This window comes from Budorcas taxicolor, chromosome 20, assembly GCF_023091745.1.
Source record: "Budorcas taxicolor isolate Tak-1 chromosome 20, Takin1.1, whole genome shotgun sequence".
NCBI classification, from domain to species: Eukaryota; Metazoa; Chordata; class Mammalia; order Artiodactyla; family Bovidae; genus Budorcas; species Budorcas taxicolor.
This window is the reverse complement of record NC_068929.1, coordinates 28076394-28099773: the sequence shown is the minus strand read 5'-3', so window position 1 is coordinate 28099773 and position 23380 is coordinate 28076394.

Here is a 23380-nt window from a genome sequence, read left to right as displayed (position 1 = left end):
GTCCATGGGGTCGCTAAAAGTCGGACACGACTGAGCGACTTCACTTTCACTTTTCATTTTCATGCATTGGAGAAGGAAATGGCAACGCACTCCAGTGTTCTTGCCTGGAGAATCCCAGGGACAGAGGAGCCTGGTGGGCTTCCGTCTATGGGGTCGCGCAGAGTCGGACACGACTGACGTGACTTAGCAGCAGCAGCAGCACAGTTCTGGAGGTTAGAAAACAAAAATAGATTTCATTGAGCTAAAATGAAAGTATTGGCAGGGCTGCATTTTTTCTATGGTGACTCAAGGGAGAATCCTTTTTCTTGCCTTTACCAGCTTCTGAATATCACTGCCTTCCTTGCCTCCTGGCTTTCTTCCATCTTCAAAACCAGCAGACATTGAATGAGTCTTTCCCACACCAGCACTGAATCACTCCTACACTGACTTTTCTGCCACCCACCCCTTATCCACATTTAGATAACCCTTGGGATTTCATTGGGCCCACCTGGTATCATCCAGGAGCATCTTATATTAAGGTCAGATGATTAGCAACTGTAATTCCGTTTGCAGCCTTTATTACCTCCTGCCATGAATACGACATACTCACAGGTATTCAAATTCTAGGGATTAAATTGCTAGGCATCTTTGGGTGACCATTATTTAGCTTAACATACCTACATCTTTGAACATTTATATGACTGTCTTTGTTGAATACATTAACTAGAAATGAACTTGCAGAGTTGGGGATTGACGGGAGACACGCAAAATTTTTCTTGAATTATTTCGGTTTTTTCTTTTTTTTTTTTTTTTGCTTGTAGGATCTTAGTTTCCCAACCAGGGATTGAATGCAAGCCCTTGGCAGTGAAATCCCCAAGTCCTAACCACTAGACTGGGAATTCCTAAGTTCTGAATCTTTAATGTTTAAACATTTGCCAATCTGACTCTTAAAAGTCAATTAGTACTCCAGAATTTGAAAACTGAGGAATTCTGACATGTACATTGACATTAAGAAGCTGATGAGACACAAAAGTGTTTGTGATCCAAAACTTGATTGAGTTTGCATTTTGAAGGTCTAATGCAAGTGTGTTTTTCATCTACTTAATCTTTGAAACTGTGTTTTGCTTAGGTTGATATTTAAATAATTTTGCATTCTCTAAGTATCATCAGTTGATGACTAAGGGTGTGGCACAGAATCAATGAGAAGGGAAATACCCCGTGTTGGACATTTTCTTGCTAGCAATTCGTGAAATAGAATCTGAATCCACTAGCTTATTAATTTACTAATTAGTCCATTAGTATTTAATATATTCTTAATGCACACCTGCCTGACCTCCAAGAATTTCCAAAGCAGTGAAAGGGATAAGACACAAGTGCCATTACATGGCAGATCATTTGAGGATGGACTGTTCTTGTGTAAAATTCGTCCACTGGAATTTATATGATCTAACATTATAATAGATCACCTTTATTTTGGAAAACTTTATGATTTTTAACTAAATAGATAAATGAGCACTATATCGATATAGCATGTAGTGGCCAAACTTTTGTCTGAGTATAAAAATTTAAGTCTCAAAAAATAATCTAAAAATTTGATTATCTGAAATAAGCCAGTCACAAAAAAACAAATTCCACTTATAAGAGGTACCTAGAGTAGTCAGATTCATAGACATGGAAATTAGATTCGTGGTTGCCAGGGCTGAGGAGAGGGGAAGATGGGACTTGTTGTGCGCTGGGTATAGAGTTTCAGTTTTGCTATTAGATGAAAGGATTTCTGGAGATCAGTGATAGAACAATGGAAATACACTAAATACTACTAAACTGTACACTCAGAAATTATTGAGATGGTAAATTTTATGTGTTTTACCTGTGATTTTTAAAAATCTAAGAGATGATTATCTACTAAGCAGTCATAGGAGGAAGTTACTGCAAACATTTATTAAGTGCCAACTGTGTTGGGCAACTCCATGCATCATTTTGTTTAATCCTCCCAACAATCCTCTGTGGTAGGTATTATTTGATCTGTTTTGTAGGTGAAAAAATTTGAGTAACTTGCCCAGAGTCACACAAACTGGGATTTGAACTGGCTTTTTCTTTCTCCTGTGCCCTCATGCCTAATCACTAAAGGTGCATGAGTGAGATGAAAGTGATTTACACTGAGAACACTATCCCAAATATTCTCTAAAGTTGTTGTTGTTGTTCAGTCACTAAGTTGTGTCTGATTCTTTGTGACCCCATGGACACACACCAGGGGGGTGTCTTTGCAGCACGCCAGGCTTCCCTGTCCTTCACTGTCTCCCAGAGTTTGCTCAAACTCATGTCTATTGAGTCAGTGATGCCATCCAGCCATCTCATCATCTGTCACCCCCCTCTCCTCCTGCCCTTAATCTTTCCCAGCATCAAGGTCTTTCCTGATGAGTCGACTCTTCGCGTCCGGTGGCCAAAGCATTGGAGCTTCAGCTTCGTCAGTCCTTCCATGAATATTCAAGGTTAACTTCCTTTAGGATTCACTGGTTTGATCTCCTTGTTGTCCAAGGACATGGTAGACATGGTCATATTAAAAGTGACACAAGGACACACACTTACTTAGCTGGAATATAAAATTCCTAGAAACATTCATTGGCTTCCCCAGCTAAGGTTTATCTTACTAAGTAATAGGATGTTAATTCCTTTTCTTTCTTCCCTTCTTTCCTGCTTTCATTCTTTCAGTATTAGAGTAATGTCTATATCATGGTCACACAGAGCAGTATAATAATAGAATATATATAATATATATATAATTACAGCTGCCTCTGCCCATATCATTCTTTCATCCAGAGAGGGCTGGGAAAGATCTGTAATGGATGAAGGGCTTGCCCCTCCTGTTCCTCTTCTGACGTGGGCTCTGGATGACATCACATAAAAAGTTATTTCCTGCTTGGTCCTTATCTTGAATGCTGACTAAATGATTAGCCTTACTTCCTTTACTTATGTGTAATGGAATTTAGGAATAAAAGTAAAACCACTTCCTATTGGAGTTTATACTTAGGTCCCTTAAAGGTCATGTACTTGGATGCTTTTTCCATCTCTGGGGACTGTAAAGTTGTTTGATGCAGACAAAGAACAACATACAATGTCATGCTGAAATTCAGTGGGAGTCCTGGATTACCTACTACTCATGTACTAGTGAATGGCTTTCTGACCCCAAAACTTGCTGAAGATTGGAAAGGAGTAAAAGCATGGAGGTTTTAAAATTAATTTTAAAAGACGGCTGTTTAAACTAAATCACCCCCATGTGGTTCTTGGATGGTGCCCTATGCAGTGTGAGGTAATGGGAAAGGCCCCAGACTTGAATTCTCATTTTGGCAAGAGAAGGTGGAACTGCTGATCCCAAAGGGAGGCATGGCACTGACTGACAAACCTATGTGAAATGTAAACCTTCAGGATCCCGATCCCGTAAAGAGAGATGGTGATGTCTGAATTTGTGCTCTTCATTAGGAGACCGGCTGGATATCGAGTAGCCACTCCCAAGAGGTGAGCTCTGAGAAGCTTACATTTTATCAGTTATCAACGTCCATATTAAGATGACTCTATGATAAAGAGTCAAGCTAGTAAATCACTAAGCCAATTGTCTCCTTTACCCCTTTTTATGAGCATAAATTTTCCCTTTGTCTCCCAAAACTTCATTCATTCATTCATTCATTGTCAAATGCTGAAATAGGGTGCTTTTTATGAAACGCATATGGAGAATGTCATTTGTTGAATTCATGGTCTTGAGAAAGCAAAATACTCCGGGTCTTCTGACTATTGACTTTTAAATAGAGCTTGTATGTCATTATTATTCCTCTTATCAACAGGAAGCAGATATACAAAGGACAAAATCTCATACCAGGCAACAAGTTTAAAAAATTTATATATATATTTTTTCATCAGACCATGATTATTTAGGGGAAGCTTAGCATTCAGTTTGGATTTTTCTGAAATGAGGTTTTTGTTTTTCTGATGATAAAATTAATACATGATAAGTAATACCTATTAAGTATAAGGAAGTATTATAAAAACAATTGCTCCCATTAATTGAGCAGTTTTCCGTTACCCATGGAACTCCCTGCTAAGTGCTTGGCCTCCATGAGCTCATTCCATCCTAAGAGCCCTTTTCTGACAAAGATGCTCAGGCACCAAGAGTGAGGTAACTCTCCAGAGGGGTTTAAATCCAGGTCATCTAACTCAAAGGACACGGCTTTATACCTGGGTTGGGAAGATCCCCTGGAGGAGGAAATGGCAACCCACTCCAGTATTATTGCCTGGAAATCCCATGGATGGAGGAGCCTGGAGGGCTACAGTCCATAGTGTCACAAAGAGTCAGACACGACTGAAGTGACTTAGCATGCACACATACCATCTAACTCCAGAGCCTGTGTTCTTAATTAGTATATAATCTTCGCTGTTTGTTTCTGGCCTGTTTTCTAAAAGTATAATAAATATATAGGCAGATCAATTGTTTGTGATATTTAAACATTCTCTATATCATTTGAGTAGAATGTGATGGTTATGAGAAGGGACTGTAAGGAAAGGGACCATCTCTTCTCCTCCGCCTTTTGGATGCACGCTGTCAGGCTGGGACTCCGCCTGACCCTCTGCTTTGTGATCCAAGCAGTAGTAGCTCTAACCCTGGCAGGACTGGTTTGACCTCTCAGGAGACCCTTAAGAGCCTCTCCTACAGTTTTTTGTATGGATCTGATTCTTTATATTTCCCTTTCTGCTTGAAATAGCTTGAATAGTTTCTTTTCTAGAGCTGAACCCTGGACTAATAATGACAAATTTATTACATGCATTTTATAATACATGCAATTTTTATAATTGAAACCAGATACAAGTTATTTTTTCAGGTTAATATTTTCTCAGAAATATTGAATAAATTTTACAATGAAGTATTTACTTTTTGGTCTGAGCCACCAGGGAAGCCCCACTATTCCTTTATATAAATGTAGCATCACTTATCTTCTATTCCTTTATTAGTGAGCATTTAGATTCTTTTCAGATTTTTACTGTTATAAATGAGTACTTTTTGGACATAGTGCATTAGTTTCGTATTGCTGTTGTGACAGATTACTGTAGACTTAACGGCTTAAAACAACATGACGTTTGGGAAGCCAGAAGTCCAAAATTAATCTTACTGGGCTGAGTTCCAGGTGTTGGGCAGGACTGCATTCATTCTGGAGGTTCTAGGGGAAGAGTCATTTCCTTGCCTTTTCCTCAGGCGGCCCACATTCCTCGGCTCCTGGACGCTTCCATCTTCAAAGACAGCAATGGCTGGTTGAATCCTTCTCATGATGCATCCCTCTGACACTGACTATCCTGTCCCCTTCTTTTGCTCATATAACCCTAGTGATTACATTGTGTCTACCTAGGTAATCTGTGATCATCTCTCCATCTCAAAGTCATCTGCTTAGCTCCCTCAGTCCCACCTGCAACCTGATTCTTCCCTGCCATATAGCATAACATATTCACAAGTTCCAGGAATCAGGATGTGGGGAATCATTTGGGAGAACCATGCTTCTGCCTACCACATGCAATAAGTCTGCTCTGAGGAGTCCATCCAGCAGCAAAACCTGAGATCCGGATAAAGGAAAAATTTAAAGGCTTCTGACATGTCAAATATAATTGTACCAACATATCCCATTGGAAAGTTTTAAAAATTCCCATCTCATTCTCATCACAGTGCTGCTAGCCTGGAATATTACTGTCTGGCATAGAAGATTAATAAACACAACACCTGCATGTCATGAAAAATTCAAAAGGTACAAAAGAATACACAAAATAGATCTCCTGCTTATCTGTATCCTCCAGAGGCTACCACTGATGCCAGTTTCTTATATATCATTGTAGAGTTATTCTGTACGTATACAAGCATTCATGTAGACTGTCTCTCCTTTTTATATATGTGGTAATATACTATGCACATTCTTCTGATCTTCTTATAGATTTTTGAATTAGGAGTGGTGTGAGTAAATAGATATAATATTATAATATATATCTCTGATATAGAATATAATATCTCTGATCTAGAAGTTACTATATGTTCTAAAATAACCACAATTAAGATTTATTTGAGGACTTTCCTAGTGGTCCAGTGGTTAAGAAACCACCTTACAGTGCAAGAGACACAGGTTCAATTCCTAGTTGGGGACCTAATCTCATGTGCCACAACTAAGACCTGATGCAGCCAAAATAAATACATTTTTTTAATGAAAAAAATTTATTTCAGTGAATGATGGACCATATAGAGACCCTGACATCTCTTACTTACAAGCATGAGTGCATTAGGATTCCATTTTTTGTAGGTGCAAAGGCATATTGAAGGAAATTCAATCTCTGAAGAGACATATGCAACTCCATCATTAGATCTTAATGCTGTGAAAATGGATGGTGTATTCTGTAATGAGAAAACAGTAGCTGTTTCAAGCTACAGAGAAATTTATGGTATAATATATAAAAATGTGAAATAAAAAAGATTACTATGAATTTGTATTTTCATAAAGAATTATTCTGTCACCATTATGTAATAATCTCTTTCTGAAACTCTCTGTAACATTCCCCAATTATGGTTTAGAAGGTAGTAATTTTAATGGAAGCAATCTATTATTAATATCAAAGAAATTCAACCCAGCTTCCTTATATTCAAATAATCATTTATAAAACACAGAGAAAAATATCATTCACAATAGTAGCAAAAACTGAACATATAGGAAAAAACATTAAACACATAAAAATAAGCTATGAAATTTTATGAGAATATTAAAGATTATAATGAATAAATGGAGAGATAGAATTTTTTAGAAAGTATAGTCTTAAAAATCATAAAACTTGCCTCTAGTCTCCACATTTAATATAAACACAATCAAAACTCCAGTAAATTTTTGAAGGAAATTATTAAAATGATGCTAAACTTAATCTAGTAATTAAAGTGTGCTATTCTAGAGAAGAAGAGTACAAAAGAAATTTTTTGCCTTCTAGATATTGAGCCTTATTATAAAGTTATTATCATTACCATAGTATGACATGAAGGCAGGACTAAACAGATCAAAGGAACAGAATATGATGTCTAGAAATAGATTTTAATTTTAATGGAAACAAGTAGATGCAAAAGAAGGCCCTCAAATCGTTGCAGAAAAGATATCATTATTCATAAATAAACAGGGACCAATTTGCTTCTTGTTTAAAAGCAAATTATATATATATATATGTTTTTGCATTGCAGCCCGGAGATATGGGATCTTAATTCCCTGACAAGCAATTGAATGCATGCCCCCTGCAGCGGAAGCATGAAGTCTTAACCACTGCAACACCAGAGAAGTCCCCAGAAAACAAATTATAATTCTTACAACAAAATAATAAACTCATATGTATCAGATTTCTTTACAAAGTGAAGTCACTCAAGTCATGTCCGACTCTGCAACCCCATGGACGGTAGCTTGCCAGGCTCCTCCATCCATTGGATTTTCCAGGCAAGAGTACTGGAGTGGGTTGCCATTTCCTTCTCCAGGGGATCTTCCCGACCCAAGGATTGAACTGGGGTCTCCCATGTTACAGACAGACTCCTTAACGTCTGAGCCACCAGGGAAGTCCTTTCTTTACAAACCATAAACCATAAACATTTAAGGTGGACATTTACTGGAATTTCTTTTTATAATCTTGAGGAAGGGAATAATTTTGCTTCCTTAGTTTTCTTCTCTTTTAGGATTTTACAAAATACTGTCCACCCCACATTCTTTCTTTAGATTTGTCAAACTTGTGCAAGTACAATCAAATTTTGCTGATTTGGGAACAAAGGTGACTTAGCCTTTAAGCAGAAGTATGGATGCGTGTGTGTGTATGTGTGTGTGCACGTGAGCATATGTGGTGGGGAGAGTTGATATTATGCTGTGGCCCTCATGAATTGTGTGTGAGGACAAAAGTCACTGGGAAAGAATTAGAGCGAGGTTTTTCTGACCCAGGACAGGTTGAGGAGGGGCGGGGTGTGAAAGATTTGTTGGAGCTATTTGTACAGTGCACGCAAATCAGCGGGGGGACCAGAAACAGCCAGAAGGTATCATGTGCATTTTAGAGTAGGCAGATTGGGGACTTTCCCCAGCCCTAAACTGCCTTGGCTGGGAGTTAAAGATGGTTCATTTTGTCCTTACAAAAACATCAGGGCCATGTGATGGGAAGGACAAAAGGAAGGCACTGGAGGGATGTGCCTTGCTTTCCACTGCACATCTACTCTCTTTATAGAAACCAGAGCTGCTTAAGTAGTTCACTCTAAACCACCAGAGTATCTGGTAACGGGCAAGTGGTACAGACAAGATCACAGACTTAGCAGAAGTGGCTATAGGCTGTAAAGAGAGTTATGGCACCCTGGAGGATACTCAGGAAGTATCTCATGTTGGCCCAGCAGCTCAAAGTACCTTGGCGTCCACTTCTTGCCTGGTCTCCTGGGGCTCCCTCCGCCCCTGTGGAGACTGCTGGTGCCAGCTGTGCCTGGGGTCTCTGCGTGGAATGTTCTGTGTTTGTGGGGAATTGCTGCTGGAAGGGAATGTTGGTCCCTGGGTTTGGGAACTTCTGTGTGTAATGAGTGTCTGCCTCCTAATGTACTATTTGCTTTTAAAGTTTCCTTAGAAACCTTGCATATAATACTTAATTCACCCTTGGCTCTGTCCTGACACTTTTTTTTTTGTGGAAGTCACAAGGACTGTGCTTTTTAATTGTGGCCTTTTGTTTCTCTCCGCTTTCCCTCAGTCTCCAAAGTGTGACCATTCAAGAGGGCCAAGGCCTCATTTGTCACACCAAGATTTGTGTCTGTGCTCTTGGCAGGACGTGTTGTTAACCTTTAAGTGCTACATCTCTGGAGAAGAAGGATGTGCTCCAGTGACACACTTTATGTTAGAAATTTTGTTAGTGGTGGTAGAAATAATATCAGCAGGGGACCTCTCTGGTGGTCCAGTAGCTGGCACCCTGAGCTCCCAATGCAGGGGGCCCAGGTTCAACCCCTGGTCAGGGAACTAGATCCCACATGCCACACTGAGGAGTTGGCACACCATAACTAAAGCTCCTGCATGTTGCAACCAAGATCCAGTGCAGCCAAATAAATAAATTTAAAAAAAAATTTTTTTTTTTTCAGAAAAAAGAAATAACAACAGTACACAAGCCCAGTTCTGTGGCAGCTGTGGGCATCCCTATGCCAAGCCTTGGAGAAGCAGAAGCTATGCCTTTCCCTGCCACATCACCTGGCCTCCATCATCTAGGCCCTCAATGTACACCCCCACTTCTGTTGTTTTCCTGTCCACCTTCTCCCCTCCCCATACGGCTGCACAACCATTGCCCTCCTCATTCCCAAGGGAGAGAGAGCTTTGGGTCTGAAGGACAGTGCCTAAAACACTGTCCCAACCTCTTTTATAGTTCCTGCTTCTTCTATATAACAGAGCCCCGAAGAGGCTAGACTTAGTGTGAGTCCCAGAGGACTTGGCTAAAATAAACTTTGATTCCAAAATAATTTGGGTGTTGATAATGGTTAGAGTGAGAGAGGCCTCAACCATCATCAGTTGTCCTTCATTACTCGTGGCTGAAAACCCCCAGAGTTAAGTGGTACGGTTTTTCTAAATGAAAATTGTTTTATTTTTTCCTGATTTTCTGTATAATATGAACTTATTGTAAAAACTTCAAAAAATATTGAAAGATGTAAAGAAGAGGGTACCCCCCCACCCCCACCCTCAAATAATCTGGTTAAGAATTTTGGGGTCAAAATTTCTAAGCTTTTCCATGCATGCACATCCATTTATACTTTTAAAAAAAAGTGACTGTATTATTCATGATGTTTTGTAAACCATCCAGTGTATTGCCACACAAAACCAACCTAAAACTTAGAGGTATAAAAGAACAACCATTTATTACAGCTCATGAATTCTTTAGGTGAGAAGTTCAGAGAGGACAGAGCTGGGATATTTTTCCTCTGCTCCATGAAGTCTAGGACATCAGCTAGGAAAATCAAATGGCTAGGAATAACTGGAATATCTGGGGTCTGGAAATACCTGGAAGCTTCTTTTTATACTCACAGAGTTAACTCAGTTGTGATTGTATGTGAGAATACCTGCATGTGACTTTTCTGTGTGGCTTGAGCTTCCTCACGACATGGTAGGCCTCAGGGTAGTTGAAGCTAATGACTGATCTAATGACTGATGGCCTTTATAAGGAGAGAAATTTGGATTGAGACACACAGCCACAGAGGGAGTATGCCATGGGAAGATGGAGGCAAAGATTGGAGTGATGTATCTGTCAGTCAAGGAATACCGAGGATTTCCAGCAGCCACCAGAAACTGGTAAGAGCTAAGGAAGGACCCTCACCTAGAACATTCAGAGAGCATGTTCCTGCTGAAACCTTAATTTTGGATTTCTGTTCTCTAGAGTTGTAAGAGAATAGAAAGCTGTCATTTTAAGCCACCAGAGTTTATAACAAGTACTTTGTTATAGCAGCCCTAGGAACCAAACACAGTTACCCATATTAACATATATCGGTGTCATCATTTCATAGGGGCACAGTAACTATCAGTGCAGTTCAGTTGTGCAGTCGTGTCCAACACTTTGTGAACCCATGGACTGTAGCACGCCAGGCTTCCCTGTCCATCACCAACTCCCTGAGTTTACCCAAACTCATGTCCATTGAGTCAGTGATGCCATCCAACCATCTCATCCTCTGTTGTCCCCTTCTCCTCCTGCCTTTAATCTTACCCAGCATCAGGGTCTTTTCAAATGAGTCAGTTCTCATCAGGTGGCCAAAATATTGGAGTTTCAACTTCAACATCAGTCCTTCCAATGAATATTCAGGACTGATTTCCTTTAGCATGGACTGGTTGGATCTCCTTGCAGTCCAAGTGACTCTCAGGAGTCTTCTCCAACACCACAGTTCAAAAGCATCAATTCTTCAGCGCTCAGCTTTCTTTATGGTCCAACTCTCACATCCATACATGACTACTGGAAAAACCATAGCCTTGACTAGACGGACCTTTGTTGGCAAAGTAATGTCTCTGCTTTTTAATATGCTGTCTAGGTTGGTCATAACTTTCCTTCCAAGGAGTAAGAGTCCTTTTAATTTCATGGCTGCAGTCACCATCTGCAGCGATTTTGGAGCCCCCCAAAATAAAATCTCTCATTATTTCTGCTGTTTCCCCATCTATTTGCCATGAAGTGATAGGACCAGATGCCATGATCTTACTTTTCTGAATGTTGAGCTTTAAGCCAACTTTTTCACTCTCCTCTTTCACTTTCATCGGGAGGCATTTTAGTTCCTCTTCACTTTCTGCTATAAGAGTGATGTCACCTGCATACCTGAGGTTATTGATATTTCTCCCGGCGATCTTGATTCCAGCTTGTGCTTCATCCAGCCTAGCATTTCTCATGATGTACTCTGCATATAAGTTAAATAAGCAGGGTGACAATATACAGCCTTGACGTACTCCTTTCCCTATTTGGAACCAGTCTGTTATACCATGTCCAGTTCTAACTGTTGCTTCCTGACCTGCATACAGATTTCTCAAGAGGCAGGTCAGGTAGTCTTGCAGAATTTTCCACAGTTTGTGGTGATCCACACAGTCAAAGGCTTTGGCATAGTCAATCAAGCAGAAATAGATGTTTTTCTGGAATTCTCTTGCTTTTTCCATGATCCAGTGGATGTTGGCAATTTGATTTCTGGTTCTTCTGCCTTTTCTAAAACCAGCTTGAACATCTGGAAGTTCATGGTTCACATACTGTTGAAGCCTGGCTTGGAGAATTTTGAGCATTACTAGCTTGTGAGATGAGTGCAATTGTGCAGTAGTTTGAGCATTCTTTGACATTGCCTTTCTTTGGAATTGGAATGAAAACTGACCTCTTCTAGTCCTGTGGCCACTGCTGAGTTTTCCAAAATTGCTGGCATATTGAGTGCAGCACTTTCACAGCATCATCTTTCAGGATTTCAAATAGCTCAACTGGAATTCCATCACCTCCACTAGCTTTGTTCATAGTGATGCTTTCTAAGGCCCACTTGACTTCACATTCCAGGATGTCTGGCTCTAGGTGAGTGATCACACCATAGTGATTATCTGGGTCATGAAGATCTTTTTTGTATAATTCTGTGTATTCTTGCCACCTCTTTTTAATATCTTCTGCTTCTGTTAGGTCCATACCGTTTCTGTCCTTTATTGTGCCTGTCTTTGCATGCAATGTTCCCTTGGTATCTTTAATTTTCTTGAAGATATCTCTAGTCTTTCCCATTCTATTGTTTTCCTCTATTTCTTTGCACTGATCACTGAGGTAGGCTTTCTTATCTCTCCTTGCTATTCTTTGGAACTCTGCATTCAAATGGGTATATCTTTCCTTTTCTCCTTTGCTTTTTGCTTCTCTTCTTTTCTCAGCTATTTGTCAGGCCTTCTCAGACAGCCATTTTGCTTTTTGCATTTATTTTGCTTGGGGATGGTCTTGATCCCTGTCTGCTGTACAATGTCATGAACCTCCATCCATAGTTCATCAGGCACTCTATCAGATCTAATCCCTGAGAAATCCCTTGAGAAATAGATTCAAGGGATTAGATCTGACTGTAACCATAGAATGTTTAATCATCACTTATTTAATCAAACTTAAATAGGTCTAAGAAATATAGTTCAATAATTAGCATGAGATTATATTCTCTACAATAAAATGGGTGACTCATAACCTCTCTCACAGACTTCATTTGTTTCCTCCACAGGGCCTAGCTTTCATTAAATATCAATTAACTTATAAACACCAATAAGAGAGTACCAAGAAATACAAAGTTTGATCACCTACCAGCATTATATTAAAGGATGCCCAATGTTACGGATATTAAGTTTTTCAAGACAATCCTGTCCCTTCTGGAAACCTTCTTGGTTAGTTGACTGGAAGGACAGGTAAAAACTTCAACCTAACTGAGCACTCCTATAAAACATCAAATATTTTTAAATAAAAGTGACTATAGTACAAAAAGTTTAAATCCCATTGCTCTTACTGATGTAATACTTCCAGTTCCCCAGCCACAAAAGCAGTTTTAAACATCTAAGCCTCTTTGCCAAGCGTTAAGAAATGACTCAGAAATGTAATCCTGGCAGACGACTACGGAAACGTACCCCGCGCATCCTAGACCTTTTCTGCTGCTTCTTTATGGCTCCTGGGTTGGATGAGGCCTCCTGCGTTTTCCTTCTCAAGTTCGGTTCTCTGTTTCTTGGCTCATTTGTGACTTCCTCTACACAGAAGGGCGGGCATGGGGCAAGCCTGGAGAGGAGCCCCGGTGCCCCTCCCGGTCTCTGACGGTGCCAAATCAGAGCAGCAGGCTAAGTGCTTAGCTCTGTAAGTTGCGTGGCTGCAAGCCCTTCCAAGCTCCTCTTTTTCTTTCTTTCACAGACCATGAGTCTTCTCCAAAAGTGCCTGTAGAAAAAAATAAAGCCTTTTTTAACTCTAAGATGCTTGGCAGTGCTTTTTGCCATTTTCTCAAAGTCTTTAGCCACTCTGAACATAACACTCTGGACGACTAGAGTGCAACAAAAACTGCTCTGAATTCTTAGTTCAGTGTGGAAATCCAAAGAAAACTGTGCTGCTCACATAGGTGCTCATTGCAGGCTAGCTGATTGGAAGAGCTTGAAATCTTCATGTTTTCTGAATATCTGGGAGGTGGCACCTCAAACCATGGCTGAACAATGCAAGGGTCATTCCCTTTCCTCCTAATGGGGCCACAGCAGCCCTGGGTCCTGGTGTTTATTTGGTGGGGAACAAGGAGCTCTGTTGTTTTAAATGAAGATTTGATTCTGAGCTTGAGTTTAAACCTCAGTCCTCTAACTCCATCAGATCTTGGCCATGACACCTCAGCAAGTCATTCATCTTCTTAGAAAGCATTTTTCATCTGTAAGAAGAGAGATGAGAAAACCAGCTCAGGGGATATAGAGCAGCATCACAGATCTAGGACTTTGCTTTTGGTAGGGCCTCATTTTTATGGAGAAGAAAATCGGAGCCCAGAGAGTTTAAGCAATTTGCCCATAGTCATACAGCTAATTTATGGCAGAGCTAGCATTAGTATTTCAGTCCCTGTTGTTCTTTCAGCTACATTAAGCTGAACAGAGTAACTCAGGAGAAGGGATGCAGGAGACTAAGGTGGGTGTAGGGATGAAGTGGGATTCAGTATAAGCTGAGGGCTTGGCATTCCTGCAGGCCTGTGAAGAACTGAGACGGGGTGGCTGAAGTGGTCGAGGCCAGGAGGAAGGCGGAGGGGTTACCCATAGCTCTTTCCTTCCATTCACTTCTGGGTTTTGTGTGTAGGAACTAAGGAAGTGGCTGCAGCGCCACGTGTGATTGTTGAAACTGCTGTGAATTCTGAGAGCCTGCGGTGTGAAGAACTAAACTAGGTCAGATCCAAGCCTGACACAAAGCAAAAAGAATGCCACAGATTTGCAACTGAGGTTGCAAGTTAGGACACAAAATGCTGTTTGCTCCCAGGCTGGCTGGGCCCCACCTCCTTCCCATTTGTAAATAAAGCTCTTTAGGAGGGGTTGGGTCCCTTGCTCTGGAAAATCAATGCACTGTTTCTGGAGGTCCCCTAAGTGCCATGCCTCCCAACTTTTCAACCTTAGCCCATGAATCAAGTCTGATGACTTAATTTACTGTTGAAACAAACACACCCTTTGCAAAGTGATACATCACAGACATTTCCACTTCTCACTTGCCAGGGTAGTTGCCCCAGAGAAGAAAGGAGAATTAATCCTTTCTCTAAACAAAGACATTCTCCCTGTGGTAAAACCAGAGAAGGAGATAGAATCTGAGTGTGTTCACTGGCTTTAGGCATGCAGATGCCAATCATTTCCTCCCCACCTCCGGGCCCCACAGCAGAGGCCCCAGAGCCCTAACCCACCCTGTCTCCAATGCAGCAGCTGGTCAGCCCTTGCTCAGCCTAGCCTTTTTCCTGCTGTGTGTGTACTTGGGAATGGGAAGCCACAGGCAGTGAGCCTAAGGCCATGGAGACCAGGGAGTTGAAGTTGCATTTTTGACCAATCTCCAGAGAGACCAGAATAAATTAGATGTATAGCAGCAGTAAGAGGTTCTTCTGCCCCAGGGAGAGAGATGGTGATGGAGAGAAGTGACCTGGTCCCAGAGGCTCCCCTGTTGACTGTGTGGGGCCTGCTGTTCTTCCTACTCTGGTCCTGCACGATGTCCCTGAACCCTTAGAATAATTTTCTCCTCATTTCTATGAGCAGGATAGGTTTCTATCTCTGAAATCAAATGCTTTTCTTACTTTTAATTTTTATTTTTTAAAATTATGATGATGCTGATTATTTTTGGCCATGTCACATGGTACGCGGCGGGATCCTAGTTCCTGACCAGGGATGAAGCTCGTGCCCTGTGCTGTGGAGACCCAGAGTCCCAACCATTGGATAACCAGAGAAGTACCCCAAATGCCTTTAAAAAAAAAAAAAATTAAATTACCTAATGTGCAATGCCAGACACTGTGGGGAGAGTCAAGAATGGTTACATAAGGTAGCTAATTGATCCCTTTGAAATACCCTCCATGTGTTTTGTTCCTTTCACAAGTACACCCACACTCATCTACCATTCTATTTCACTTACCATATTGTTTAAGCAGCTAATTATTTACTAGTTATTCAAAGTTTGTTGGTCTTAACTCTCTAATTGGACTGAAAATGGCCTCATTTTGAAAAAACATGTCATAAATATTTTTTGCACCCCCTAACAGTGCCTGGGTCAGTATCAAATATACTTTAGCCAATAATTACATTAATTTTTAATATTTTATTTGCTTAAAATAACAAACAAACTGATTATAGAATCGGGAACCAATTCAGCTATTTATTTACTTTAATAAATACAAATTTCACTTATTCCCTTCTTCATCCATCCATTTATCAGTCACTCATTCACTTAAGCCATCTGATTTGAGTAGCTTGGGTTTAAAGAGCTTGGGAGAAGCTAAAACAATTCAAACTTCCTACAACTCCCTAAGCATAAGGGCCTGTTTAGTAGGAATACAGAGGAAGGTACCTGTGTGAGGATTTTAGGAGTTAAATCCATGGCACTTAGAGACTAGAAGGACTGTGGACTAGAAAGGAAAATTAATCAAAGATAAGGAAGAATCTTAGATTGTTCCCAAGAGGACTCACTAACAAGGTCCTGGGTATGGGTGATGGGGGTATGTGGCTGGCCTTAGCCGTACTGCAAAATGCATCTTCCTCCCTTTCAAGAAATTATTTTTTTGAAAAACAAAGAAACAGTAGTTCCTAAATATAGATGTTGAGCAAAAGAAATATGTTGTCCTTCTAACGAGATATGTTTTCGCATTTGCCAGATGGACTCAATATTCATCTGTCAATAATTCATTTGTCCACATGTAGACACATTCAATTATTTAATGAGTTCATACAGTCTGGCTCAGTTTACACTGGCTAGAACACACGCGCAGGCATACACACACACACACAGAGTTCCAAGGCAGGCATTTGATTGATGGGAATGATAAAACTGATCAATAAAAAGCATTTACAGAACACTTCCACAAAGTCCAGGTTTAACAAATATTGTGTATGTGTTAACTGCGCAGTTGTGTCTGACTCTTTGTGACCCCATAGACTGTAGCCTGCCAGACTGCTCTGTCCATGGAATTCTCCAGGCAAGAATACTGGAGTGGGTTGCTGTTCCCCTCTCCAGAGGATCTTCCCAACCCAGGGATCACACCCAGGTCTCCTAAATTACAGGCAGATTCTTTACCATCTGAGCTACCAAGGAGTTTAGTTCAGTTCAGTCGCTCACTCGTGTCCAACTCTTTATGTTTGGTTCTTGCCTGGGAAATCCCATGGATGGAGGAGCCTGGTGGCCTACGGTCCACGGGGTCGCAAAGAGTCGGACACGACTGAGCGACTTCACTTTCACTTTCCCTTCACTTTTCATCACTATTTCTGGCACAGTTCAGCTCAGTCGCTCAGTCGTGTCTGACTCTTTGCAACCCCATGAATCCCAGCACGCCAGGCCTCCCTGTCCATCACCAATTCCCAGAGTTCACTCAAACTCACGTCCACCGAGTTGGTGATGCCATTCAGCCATCTCATCCTCTGTCGTCCCCTTCTCCTCCTGCCCCCAATCCCTCCCAGCATCAGAGTCTTTTCCAATGAGTCAACTCTTCACATGAGGTGGCCAAAGTACTGGAGTTTCAGCTTTAGCATCATTCCTTCCAGAGAAATCCCAGGGCTGATCTCCTTCAGAATGGACTGGCTGGATCTCCTTGCAGTCCAAGGGACTCTCAAGAGTCTTCTCCAACACCACAGTTCAAAAGCATCAATTCTTCAGCACTCAGCCTTCTTCACAGTCCAACTCTCACATCCATACATGACCACTGGAAAAACCATAGCCTTGACTAGATGGACCTTTGTTGGCAAAGTAATGTCTCTGCTTTTTAATATGCTGTCTAGGTCACACTTTCCTTCCAAGGAGTAAGCATCTTTTAATTTCATGGTTGCAGTCACCATCTGCAGTGATTTTGGAGCCCAGAAAAATAAAGTCATCCACTGTTTCCACTGTTTCCCCATCTATTTGCCATGAAGTGATGGGACCAGATGCCATGATCTTAGTTTTCTGAATGTTGAGCTTTAGGCCAACTTTTTCACTCTCCTCTTTCACTTTCATCAAGAGGCTTTTTAGTTCCTCTTCACTTTCTGCAGTAAGGGTGGTGTCATCTGCATATCTGAGGTTATTGATATTTCTCCCAGCAATCTTGATTCCAGCTTGTGCTTCTTCCAGCCCAGCGTTTCTCATGATGTACTCTGCATAGAAGTTAAATAAGCAGGGTGACAATATATGGCCTTGATGTACTCCTTACCCTATTTGGAACCAGTCTGTTTTTCCATGTCCAGTTCTAAATGTTGCTTCCTGACCTGCATATAGGTTTCTCAAGAGGCAGGTCAGGTGGTCTGGTATTCCTATCTCTTTGAGAATTTTCCACAGTTTATTGTGATCCACATAGTCAAAGTCTTTGGCATATTCAATAAAGCAGAAATAAATGTTTTTCTGGAACTCTCTTGCTTTTTCGATGATCCAGCGGATGTTGGCAATTTGATCTCTTGTTCCTCTGCCTTTTCTAAAACCAGCTTGAACATCTGGAAGTTCACAGTTCACATATTGCAGAAGCCTGGCTTGGAGAATTTTGAGCATCATTTTACTAGCGTGTGAGATGAGGGCAATTGTGCTAACAAAGATTACCCTCTGTCATTTCCCCTTATTGTTGTTAAGTTGCTAAGTCGTGTCTGACTCTTTTATGACCCCATGGACTATAGCCCACCGAGCTCCCTTGTCCATGGGATTTCCCAGGCAAGAATACTGGAATGAGTTGCCATTTCCTTCTCCAGGGGATCTTCTCAACCCAGGGATCAAGCCCCGGACTCCTACATTGGCAAGCAGATTCTTTACCACTGAGCCACCAGGGATACCCTTCCCCTTATTAAGTTTGGATTCATGTCTGTATTTATATGGATTTTGAAGGATTTATCCACTTTTGAAGGACTGCCACATTTAGCAGAAGGTCTCAAAGGTTTATTTTAATAGTACTTCTTTAAAAAGTCTAAAATTTATGGATTAAGAAAGAGATGGAATAACTGGCTCTTAAACAGGACTGCACTTATTCTTTTGCTCTCTCACATTTGTTAGGAGCTTACTTTTACAATTTATGATTCATGTTCGTGATTTTAAAGCTTCTAAGAGCAAAGCACTTCTAGCCGTTAATTATCTAATTCATTTGACAGCCAGTTAAAGCACATACCTTCTCTTTGGCTAAAGACAGGGAAAAGATTTTTTAGAAGTGTACCAAGATTTTAAACCAATGTATATATTATCTCCAAGTCTCCTTGCAAGTGTAGATTTGCCTGCAAATTATAAATGCAGAAAGAAAAATAACCACTTTTTTTCATTTTCTCCAAAAATATCGATTGAGCATATCCTAGCCGTTCTAAGACAATGGTTGAAAAGAGTGAGGCACTGTCTCTGACTGCAGGGAACTCACGAGCAAGGCATTATGCCAAGGTGGAATTATGATATGTTTCTTGGGGACATTCAAGAACCAATTTCCTCTGACACACTAGGAGACAGCTCGGGACTTTTGACTTTTGCTTTGGGAGAAACTATGCTCAAAAGTGAGCACTGATTTAAAAAAAAAAAAAAGGTGAGTACTGACTGTCTTAAGTGGTATGAAGCTGCGGCCAGGGGTTCTCCAGGAAAGGGCCATGCAGGGGGCTTAACGGAGGAGAGAGGTGGGACTTAAAAAGGAGGCATTGGAGCTAGAAAAGCAGAGAGAAAGGATAAAGGTCTATCAAAAAACTGGCCCCTAGTCCCAAGAAAGCAGAAGGTCATTTAAAGAGCGTTGTGAGAGATCAAACTAGAGTGGCCTGTTCAGCTGACAAAGGTTGTGTTCTATCTTAGAATTCCATGGCCTAGAGCCCACTGCAGTTCTCTTCTGTATCCTTTCTGTGCCAAGGCATAACCTGAACAAGCCCTGAATAAAGAGAGTCATATTTGGGAAGACCTAATCTGGCTCCACTGTGTGCAGAAGATCAGAATGAGAAAAACACTAGAGGTGGGGAGCAGGGAGCAATTGTTCAGGAGCAATTGTCTAGGAAATGAATGAGTGTTTTAGGAATCTGGTTGGGACTGGGGTTTTACCGTTTCACTCTGGGGTTATGGATTCTAAAACAACACCATGCTGAAAGGGACATTGAAAGAAAATGGCCTGGCTCAGGTTCACTTGAGCATAAATGATGACAAATGTCTCCTCAGCTTCTTCCCAGGCTCTCCTCTGCTCTGTAGGCTTACGCCCTGCTCCCAAGGGCTCCTTTCTCCCTCTCTTGTACCAGAGACTGGGGTGCATGGGCCCCTTCCTGCTTACCACCAATCAGCAAAGAAAGATACCCCGTCCAGTAAAGGCTAGCAAGGCTTGTGGGCAGCTGGCCATCTGGGGATCTCTTGTCCAGATGAAGCCTCCTCCACATGATCTTCCCCATCAGAGCCCTCTGTGTGGGTGGTGGTGGGTGTATTTAACCCAATCTCTCTTTAGTTGCTGTCATAACATAAGGAAACACCCAAGTGCCAATGCCCGTTTGGATCTAAAGATGCCGAGTGTGCTCTGTTAGGGGAGAAACCCAGGGACACGACCACAATCACCTCCAGCTGGCACCACTCACCAGGCTGAGCTCAGGGCCACTGTCAAGGGAGTGGAACTTCAGCTCTTTGCAGAACACCATTTGGGGATCTGAGAGCCAAGAAATCCAACTGCTGTTTAAGTTGCTTGTGAGAGTTCGTGTCTGACCCCAGCCCAGACCTGGGCACAGGGCCTCCCTAGAAATGGGTAGTAGAGAACTTTGTGGAGTAAATTCAGGTCATGGCTAAAACTGTTTTCAACGTTTTAAAGGCTTCTGGTTTTCTTGTTAAAAATTTTGAAAGTGAACAGGTCCCTGGAGCTAGGCATCCTAATCCTATACCATTTACTATATTTTTAAAAATCTCTCAGGCGGCAGCAGCTGCATGTGTCTTAAGTTGAAATTATTTGTGGCTGAGTCAGGAATCACAAGACATCCTGTGAGCATTAGAAAAGTTCAGGACACAAAGTTATATGATTTCAATGGTAATGTGTTTTTCTAAAAATTCTATTTATATCATTTTGTTCTAAACATAGAATCTATTTAGAAGCTGAAAAAAAAAGAAAACCAAAATACATAACTTACTATCACTGACTTTAAAAGAAACAAACCAGTCATGGTATCTGGTTGTGGGGGGAAAGTATAGTAATGGCATCTAAATTTCTTCTTTCAAATCTCATCTGTCCTTGAGAATTTGGTTCAAGTCCCTTCTTTACAAAGCCTTTCCTTAGTCAGAACAGCCCATAGCCACCTCTTTCTTTTCTGAACCGCTATAAAAATTATAGTCAGTACCATACAATTTAATCCTTCCTTTTGAACCATATCATTCACCATTATACGTGCTGCTCCCCAACCAGATGGCAAGATATTTTAGAAAGCATGGATCCTGTTAGGCCTCTTTTTATCTCCTAAAAGCTGGGCATGTTCCCAAAAGCGTCATAGGTATTTGATCAACACTTGAAAAAAAGGGGCTTCCCTGGTGGCTCAGAGGTAAAGAATCTGCCTGCAATGAGGGAGACTTGGGTTTGATCCCTGGGTTGGGAAGATCCCCTGGAGAAGGGAATGGCTACCCACTCCAGTATTCTTGCCTAGAGAATCCATGCAAAGAGGAGCCTGGTGGGCTACAGTCCATGGGATTGCAAAGAGACAGACAGGACTGAGCAACTAACATTTTCACTTTTACAATTAAAAGAAAACATTGACGATCTAAGTGGGCTTCAGACTCAGTGTGGTCCAGGGCTGGACACGCAGAGACAGGTCGTGATGATGTCAGCTACTCCTTGTTGACAGCCACAAGTGGCAGGGGGACATACTAGTTAAGAACAGTCAGCAAATCTGGGCTCAGATGGTATATTTCCCACTTACTAGCTATGTGGCGGACTTCCCTGGTAGCTCAGCTGGTAAAGAATCCACCTGCAATGCAGAAGACCCCAGTTTGATTCCTGGGTCAGGCAGATCCCCTGGAGAAGGGACAGGCTACCCACTCCAGTATTCTTGGGCTTCCCTGGTGATTCAGATGATAAAGAATCCACCTGCAGTGTGGGAGACCTGGGTTCAAAAAGTCCCCTGGAGGAGGGCATGGCAGCTGACTCCATGGCAACAGATTCTACCATGGAGAATGGAGTATTTTCCATTATTTTACCTGGAGAATCCCCATGGACAGAGGAGCCTGGTGGGGTGCAGTCCATGGGGTTGCAAAGAGTTGGACAGGACTGAGTGACTAAGCACAGCAGAGCACAGCTATGTGACACTGGGCAAGTTACTTTACTAAACTATATTTTCCTTATGCATAAATTAGGAATAAAAATAGTACTACCTCATAGCATTTTTTTCAGGAATAAAATAAGTTATGTTGAACCATATGTCCCACTTCACCAGTTGCGTACGTCGGTAATGTAATTCCACCCACTGGCTCAGAATATGCTACTTGAGGGCCCACGTGTTCAGATTAGGAACACTGATAATTCTATTACTTCCCTGTGGACCTACTTCCAGTGACCAGCCTGGAGACTCAGTAGAGCCTACTCAGTCTCAAGGATCAGCCCTGGATCTTCTTACCTTGCTGGGGTTCCAGGCTCTCAAATGACCTCAGCTGTAGCCATTGTCACTGCCAAAGCCTGATGGTGGCAACCTATTACAGGTTGGGTGATCCAGAGCAGCCCCTTCACAGCCACAGTCCTCCCTGCTTCTCAGCCAGTAGGGAGGCTGTTTCTGGGTTCCTGATGTTACAACTTTTTAATAGAATTTCCCCTAATTTCTGGAGTTTACTCTGGATCAAGGGGAATAGTCAATCCATATATAACCCCCAATGGCTTATGGAGCTAAGAGAGGAAAGGGCGTGTGTGTGTGTGTGTGTGTGTGTGTGTGTGTATGTGTGTGGTGTGTGTGTTAGTCGCTCAGTTGTGTCTGACTCTTTACAATCCCATGGACTGTAGCCCACCAGGCTCCTCTATTCATGGAGTTTTCCAGACAAGAATACTGGAGTGTGTAGCCATTCCCTTCTCCAGGGGATCTTCCTGACCCAGGAATTGAATCCCTGTCTCCTGCATTGCAGGCAGATTCTTTACCATTTGAGCCACCCAAGAAGCCCCAGAGAGGAGGATACCTAACCTTAAAGTTTCATCCAGTTCAAGGTAAAAAAGTCACAATTTCAGTTTCAATCAAGTCTTTGTGTAGCTGGATCCTGGTCATTAGGGGTTCATGGCCTTATTGTTTGAAAGGATTATTAACAGGCCAGCTTTCTGAGCACTGAGGGTCTATGGGGGACAATTTGAGACACGGAAATATCAACAAGAACAACAGCAAAAAGCTGTCTCTAGCTTTTTCAGTTAGGGGAATCATTATAGATTGTATGGTACTTAGGAAAGACGTTTCTCTTCTTTAGAACTGAGAGGTTTGTGTGTGTGTTCCAATAACTAACCACCAGAAGAATGAGGAGGCCCAGCTTGGACTCACATGGGCGGGTGGTCTTGGAAGACGACCAAACCCCCAGTACTAAGGCCCATCCCAGGCCATGCTGTAGAAACACCTCAGTATTACTCGAAACTGCATTTCCTGTACCAGACAGGCCAGAGGGGGCCCGGCACATTTTTCTGTGTACCTGAAGTCTTGGCTATTTACTTCTCATGGATAAAATGTAAAGAAGGTCAAAAAGTAATTGGATGACCTATATGTTCTGACAAACTTCTTGGTTTCTGCTCAGAAGAACTGAGTGGGGA